Consider the following 7694-nt stretch of genomic DNA (forward strand, 5'->3'; position numbering starts at 1 on the left):
AGGGGGAAACCGGCAAGGGGACCAGGGATAAAGGGAAGGAAAGAGGGAAAACAAAGAATTGAATAATGGTCATTTTTGATTTTGAAAAGCAAAATATTTTTTGTTTTTTTCACTTTTCATTTGTGTGTTGAAAAATCAAGAAAACAAAAAAATCCCACTTGTTTTGTGAAATGGACTTACTATTGTTCAACCAGCTCTAGTTATAAATAATTCTGTATTACCACTGGGAACAGCACAAAACTTAACCAGAAAACCAGCATGCTAATGGTGCTAATGCATCACTGGGGGACATTTAAAGGATTCTTTTTTTCTATTTGCCACTCAAAAGAAAATTTGCTCTGAGAAACCCAAAAAGGAAAAGCGACAAGACAAGGTTTGGTGACTGTATCTCATGGAGAAGCCTTTCTGGTCAGAAAGAGCTCTTTACAGCCTCGTGTAAATCCAGACAAGGAACATTTTTATGGCGAGCGCTGAAAATGAAAGGACAGGATCTAGTGACAAATAAGCCCCAGAAGGTTTGGAGTTCCATTTGGGGTTGGATTACACTCTAGAATTTCCCATTCCAGATCCAGCCTCATTTGAAATTCTTTGGGCTAAAAAATCAAAGAAGATTAGGTTCTCTTGTGAGGTTTCTGATATTTCCTGGCTGCTGTTCAAAATTTGGGCCTGAAACAGCAAAGTGCTGAGAGTTACTAACCTCTCGCTGACTTCAATAGGAGTTGAGGGTGTGACCCCAGTCCTTTGGGTACCCAGTGGCAGAGGCCACAGGAGTGCATAGGATTACCAGGATTCCCTGGATCTGATCTCCATATAATCAAAGGGTGTCATGTAAAGCCTTTACTGGATACCTGTGCCACACAAATCATCATAATCATTGCACAGTGAGTGGATGGATAATATATAAGGCGTTATGGTTGTATACTGAAATGTATGCTTTTAAGGTCTGTGAGTAGGGGCTGGTCACCAGAAAGTGATCAATAAGTTTCTTTCAGGCAGGAGATACTTATCTGCCTGAATGGCTGTATGTAGATGAGTAATTCTTCACAGTGGATGCTAATCAATAGAGCAACATTCTAATCAAGTGATTGCAAAGTCTCCAGAGGAGATTCGATACAAGAAAAACAAACAAACAATAGGGGGTACCCTGTTTACAAGTGAAGACAATGGATGCTTGGAACTATATCTGGAGGTCCAGAGGTATCCTGTACCAGGTATCCTTCACCTATTGGACGAACTGCCAGCTGGCTTGTCTCATGAATAGAGGATCACATTTGGTTTGGGTGTTTCATGCTGGGAGAGAGATTTGGGGGAGCTGTCCTTTGTGAGCCAGGGGAATGTTTGGTTATCTAAGTTTAAGCTCTAGAAGTGTGTTATGATTTTATTTTTACGTAACCATTTGTTTACATTAATTTTACTTGCTGCTTCTCAAATCTCTGTCCTTTGTGAATTAAACTCTACTTGTTTTCACTATAAACGTATCGAAGTGAAGTATAGTTGTTTTCACTCTAAACGTATCTAAGTGTGTTAAATGGAGCGATGATGCTGAGGTGACACCGGTGACATGGTGTGTAGCAAACCTATGAATTCTGTGAGTGTCCAGTGGAACAGGGGCTGGACATTCTCGGGATGCACAGAGGGCTCGGCAGTTGGACTGTACTGATTGCTTACCTGTAGAAGGACAGTGGAGCTGGATGGGCTGAGAAGGGCGTGCTTGTGTTTCCTGTGGCTGGCAGAGTCAGGAGCTGACATGTGGCAGGCACAGAGAAGGCTTCCTCATGCTAAGGGCAGGTGGTAGTGAGGTACCTCACAATCCTGGGGACCCTCGGGAGGTGGCATAAAGGGTCCATAACACTTCAGAGAAGGTGCCTGGTCCTTCATAGTCCAGGGCCCTTTGTTCAAAATTTATTAGACCCATTCTCCATCCACTATAAAATCACTCCTCAATGGTCAGATTTCTTGGCTCCATCTCATTCTCCAATTCACTGTCCATCTGGGTTTGGGGACTGAGAGGAATCATCAGGCAAAGGTTCAAGAACAACAGGCAGAGGAAGTCTGGGTTGTTGATGTTTATAGTTGTCAATAGGGAAATAATCTTCCCATGACACCTGAATATTGGAAAGTTTACAATAGAGAACAAGGAAGAAAAAAAACACCAAACAGACAAACAAACAAACCCCACAACAACCCCCAAATTCTTGCAATTAACCATCTGCTTTAACTCTTGGTTTACACTCAGTTCCTAAGAACATCTCTGGAGATGATAGACGACAGTGCCTGGAGCAGCCAGATAAGCCTTGAGTTGAGCCAGCAGATGGCCGGCTATGCCAGCCCCTCCAAAGAGAAGGTTTGTTATCTGTTAAGGCTTAGTTTCTAGTTCATTTCCCTTGAAATTCTGACTGGGGGGCTGCATAAGGCTTCTCTCGAGGCTTCATTACTTTATATTTTATTCTGCATATAAAATTTGTTTTTAGTTGTTTCCTGCTCTCTTGCCGCCCGCCCGCCCTTCCAATATTTGCTTGGACAGGCTGCTTGTCTGTACTGCATTGTTGGTTCTCTGGCTGGGCTAGATGATGGGATGTTTCTGCGGTCTGGATGCTTGGACTTGGCTATCGTGTTCCTTCCTGAGTGTTGCTGAGCTGGGTCTGTACTGACAGGCACGTTGTGTTACTGATCTCTCAGGGCTGGTCTCTTTCTTTCAGAGTTTCCTGTATAAGGCGCTAGGAACGTCCTTAGCAGTTTGTCAGGACCTGGTCCATGTTAAATCCCAGATTAATACATTTCTGACGACAACAGATTATACGGAAGCCCCTGAGAGAGAGGTGAGGACTCTGTCCCTCTCCCCACTTTACCAAGGAATCCCTGAATGCTCCCTGTGGGGCTCAGCTCTGAGTTGGCCTGGGAGAGATGCCATTTTGCTTCATATCCTCATTGCTATTTCACTCAGCCCCCTCCCTCTCCCCATGTGTCTGTGGTCTCATTGGCCCTTTACACCACTTCAGGTGAAAGGAATGGAGTCGTGGGCTCTATCAGGCACCTGGTTCGATCCTAACCAGTATTTTTCTTGGGTGACAGGGAGTCATTTCCATCCTCGCATTGTCTGCTGAGAGCCACTTGGACCTCACCTTGAACGCACTTCAGGAGTTTGGGGCTGCAATGAGCAAGGTTAAGATTTCTGGGTTCATCGGCCGCCTGAAGGTAAAGGAGCCAGGGGCTTCTCTCAAACTTCGTCTCCCTCTAAAGCAGGGGCAGCAGCCCTGCGGTAGTGTCTGCTCTGGTCAGCTAGCATTGTCCCCCAGTGTATGCGTTCTACGTGATGCCTGCAGTTAAGCAGAGAGGAGCACAATCTGGAACTGGGGTTCTCTCAAATGATTTTTATCGTCTGATGTCTTTTCCATGCAAGCGACTGATGTAGTTCCCACACATTGTGCATGGGAGGGGCCCTCAAGCCATGAGACATCAGATGATAAAAATCATTTGAGAGAACTCCAGCTCCAGATTGTGCTCCTCTCTGCTTAACTGCAGGCAGTCTGTTGTAAAATGATGGTAGATACACTGGAGGGTAGGGATAGGATACAGAGGGACCTAGACAAATTAGAGGATTGGGCCAAAAGAAACCTGATGAGGTTCAACAAGGACAAGTGCAGAGTCCTGCACTTAGGACCAAAGAATCCCATTCACTGTTACAGACTAGGGACCGAATGGCTAGGAAGCAGTTCTGCAGAAAAGGACCTAGGGGTTACAGTGGATGAGAAGCTGGATATGAGTCAACAGTGTGCTCTTGTTGCCAAGAGGGCTAATGGCATTTTGGGCTGTATAAGTAGGGGCATTGCCAGCAGATCGAGGGACGTGATCATTCCCCTCTATTGGACATTGGTGAGACCTCATCTGGAGTACTGTGTCCAGTTTTGGGCCCCACATTACAAGAAGGATGTGAAAAATTGGAAAGAGTCCAGCAGAGGGCAACAAAAATGATTAGGGGGCTGGAGCACATGACTTATGAGGAGAGGCTGAGGGAACTGGGATTGTTTAGTCTGCAGAAGAGAAGAATGAGGGCAGATTTGATAGCTGCTTTCAACTACCTGAAAGGGGGTTCCAAAGAGGATGGATCTAGACTGTTCTCAGTGGTACCTGATGACAGAACAAGGAGTAATGGTCTCAAGTTGCAGTGGGGCAGGTTTAGGTTGGATATTAGGAAAAACTTTTTCACTAGGAGGGTGGTGAAGCACTGGAATGGGTTCCCTACAGAGGTGGTGGAATCTCCTTCCTTAGCGGTTTTTAAGGTCAGGCTTGATAATGCCCTGGCTGGGATGATTTAGTTGGGAATTGGTCCTACTCTGAGCAGGGGGCTGGACTAGATGATGTCCTGAGGTCCCTTCCAACCCTGATATTCTATGATTCTAAAACTGGCAAATATCTAGATGAGTTGATATACCCCCGAAAGACCTCTGCAGACCCTCAGGGGTACACAAGTACCCCTGGTTGAAAACCTCTGATCTAAAGGATAGAGCAGGAGACTAGGCCTCTGGGCTTCCATTGCCGGCTCTGCATTTACTCACTGTGCAACCTTAGGCAAGACATTTAGCGCCTGATCTTGTACCCACCAGTGTCAACGACTAAGCTCCCGTGTACTTCACTGCTCTATGTTCAGCATTTTAGGCTCTCTGTGTCAGAGTGACCCGTGGGAATGATGGAGATACTAATAACTCCCTACCTCACACAGTTATTATATTGCTTAAATACTGTTTGCAAGTGGTTTGAGATCTTTGGCTGAAAAGAGCTTTGCAAGTGCAAACTGCCATTGCTGCTGTGAGCAATCCTCGGTCAGCAGCAGATCAGAATTCCAAGGCAAAATGAATCACAAGAACTTGTCTCTAGTGACGTTTCCGATTGTCTAGGACTACCACCGTGGAAAAAGAGGCAAGACTCGCAGCACCCTGATGCTGACATACAGCAACGTGGCTGTTCACGCTCCAAAAGACCAGCTTCTCTCCCGAGTGGAGGCAGACATCACAGGGAACATCCTTCACCATTACAGAGCCAGTTGTCAGGTAAGAGCTTTTGTGTGATAAGTGTTAGGGGCATTACCCTGAAGTTATAGCATTGCCTCTGAGTTTATAGAGAGAGGGCTTGTATTTTCTAAAACTCTCCTTTGAGCAATAATTTGTCACATAACTCACATTTAAAACTGTAATGGACGGAGCGTGAGCTGTCACATGTTGTATCATTTTTGTTGCTCTTCTTTGTATTTTCTCTAGTTTCTCTATATTCTTCTGAAATTCTGTAGACCAGAATTAGCTACACAGTAATTCAGATGTAGTCAGACTCAGGCTATTCAGAATAACACTCTAACTCCCCTAATATGTATGTGTATCTAGCGCTATCTTTCGCTACCCAAGAGAGACCAGTGCTAGCTTGTATTTAGTTGATTTGCTGTCACTCTGTTTCTCGGACACACTACTTCCCTTACCTCTTATCTGTCTTCTTGTTTGTCTGTGTGCTTCTTATTTCTGTTCCCTAGGTGTCTGACTGCTGGCACTGACTCTCATCTCAGAGCAACCTCTCCACGTCACTTTGCCATTCAATTCTGCCCTGTCTGACTGAGACTCGCACTTAGGCATTGTCAAAAACAGTTGAACCAAACTGATATCTTCTAGTAGTTCACAAATGCAAATATTATGTAGTGTGGCCCCTGATATTGACCTCTGCAAAACACTCCCTCTGGATACATTTCCTGCCTTTTGGAAGATTTAACAATAGTGATTTCTCTCTGCTCCATATTCACCCACCAGGACCTTTTGAGGATGTGTGTTATGTTGGACATACATTGCTAAGAGCTGTTTTGCATTTTGTTTTTCAGGTGCTGGGCATCACTGTTATGAACAAGGTAAATTCTAAATAATCTGCTCTCAGGTCTTGCATTTTCTATACACAAGTTGCTTGTTTAAATTGCACAGAGCTTGATTTCCTTGCTACCTCAAGCAGGAGTCCTGGTTGCTCTGGTGTAAGTGGACCTGGATTTATTTGATGAACCTGGGTTTTGTTTTCTTCTGAGGTGGGTGCAGAGCTGGGGTCCTCTGCCTTCTGGGGCCTGCGGACACCTCTCTTCTCTCCTGAGGCTAGATTTAATTCCTGATCTTTATCTTCTGGACTCTGGTTCTTCTCTCAATTTCTCATCCACATCCTCTTGTTTCTCCTTCTGGATTATGTAGGACATGTACCTAAAATTAACCCTCATCCAGAATGTCACGGAGATTAGCTGTGCCATCTTGGAGACCAGAGACTCCCAGGAGTTCGAATTCTCTTACAAACAGGAGCTCCTTGGCTACATGCTGGTGAGTGATTAGGAGCTGTGAGGACTGAAGTACAAAGGAGTTTGTTGTAATGCAATAAGACTGGTTTTCCAGGGAGATGTTATTTTATCCATTGGCTGTGACTGTACTACTGCAGTCTCATGAGCTACCTGCATGGCACCCCGAATGCTGGGTCCACTCTGAGCTCGCCAGGGATGCTGATATATTGTGGGCTGTAACTGGAAGGAATGGCTTGTGTGTGGGGAGTTATCTTTTTGTCCTCCGTATAGCCTGCAGATGGCCCTATGGTCCATTTCAGAGGCAGAGAGCCTGCTGAGCCCGGTGTCTGTTTATCACAGGTCTGGCATATGGCCCTATTTCAGCGTGGGAGAGGAAGACCTCTCTGCCTTTCAAATCCATTTCCCATTTTTATGTCCCTATTAATGCATTTCAGGACTTCATTAAAAAGGAACCACTGGATTCCCTGGCATCTCCAGTTCGCTACAAGGCAATTCTTGCCATTGGACATCTGAGGTAGGCTATTTTCTGCCATATTTCCTGGCACTGTGGTGACTTCTTATTTGTTCATTCATGAGTGTCAGGTTGGGAGCAGGGTTTGGCTCACATGCTGCTCACCAGCAGAATTTCTGTTCTTGAGGGTTTGAATGTGTCCATTTGGAGGTTTGTGCTTGAAAGACACAAGATTGCAGGTTGTGGGCCATGCAGTACAATGGAGGAGAGTTCAGATGGGGAGGGAGGTGTCTGGCTAGCTGGCAGGGGGAAGGAAGCTTGTGGATTTCTCTAAAAAGGGGACTTGAAGCTTTAGCTTTACTTCTAGATGAGCCAATACTTAATAGAGGTGCAAAGAGGTGCTCAGCTGCAAAGTGAAGGGTTGTTTGCATTTGGGGTTCTAGACTGGGGCACTCTCTAGCCATTGGACCCACTCTTTTTCTTGGAGGTGGTACTGAACTTAATGCATGACTTTTCTCTCTTTCTTCTGCCAGCAAACTCAAACCATCTTTGACCCTGGAGGAAAACCGTGAGCTCCTTGATCAGTGTTTCAAAAGTTTATTTCCCCTTCCTCCCTTGGAGGAGACAAAAGAGGAAGGCGAGACAGCAAAGGATGCTCTGCATATACAGGTACGTGACAACAGTTCTCCTCTGGCACCATCCACTGTATTTCTGCCCAGCAGGCACTGGGTGATGGCAGTCACACATGGCCTCCGTGGGAAGGTTATGGTTAGCTTTCCCCGGCCCACACACACAAATGATCTGTGATGAGCCTCACTCCTTCTCTTCTGGTTTCAGTCACTGTACGTAGGGACCTTGGAAGCCCTTGGCAAGCTAATGAAGACTTTGCTGGAGGAAGAACCAACCGCAGACTGGTTCCAGGAAATGTTTGAT

The 7694-nt window shown here is 45.5% G+C and overlaps 2 long non-coding RNA genes across 2 annotated transcripts; both read left to right on the forward strand.

Moving 5' to 3' along the window:
- Positions 1-3067: 3067 nt before the first annotated feature.
- On the forward strand, positions 3068-5885 carry LOC135982761 (uncharacterized). Its single transcript, XR_010600310.1, has 3 exons — positions 3068-3195; positions 4896-5048; positions 5858-5885. It is a non-coding gene; the product is annotated as an uncharacterized LOC135982761 (long non-coding RNA).
- Positions 5886-6207: 322 nt separating this feature from the next.
- Positions 6208-7424, forward strand: LOC135982762 (uncharacterized). Its single transcript, XR_010600311.1, has 3 exons — positions 6208-6332; positions 6745-6824; positions 7295-7424. It is a non-coding gene; the product is annotated as an uncharacterized LOC135982762 (long non-coding RNA).
- Positions 7425-7694: the final 270 nt, after the last annotated feature.

The sequence above is a fragment of the Chrysemys picta genome, chromosome 4 (genome assembly GCF_011386835.1).
Source record: "Chrysemys picta bellii isolate R12L10 chromosome 4, ASM1138683v2, whole genome shotgun sequence".
NCBI lineage: Eukaryota > Metazoa > Chordata > Testudines > Emydidae > Chrysemys > Chrysemys picta.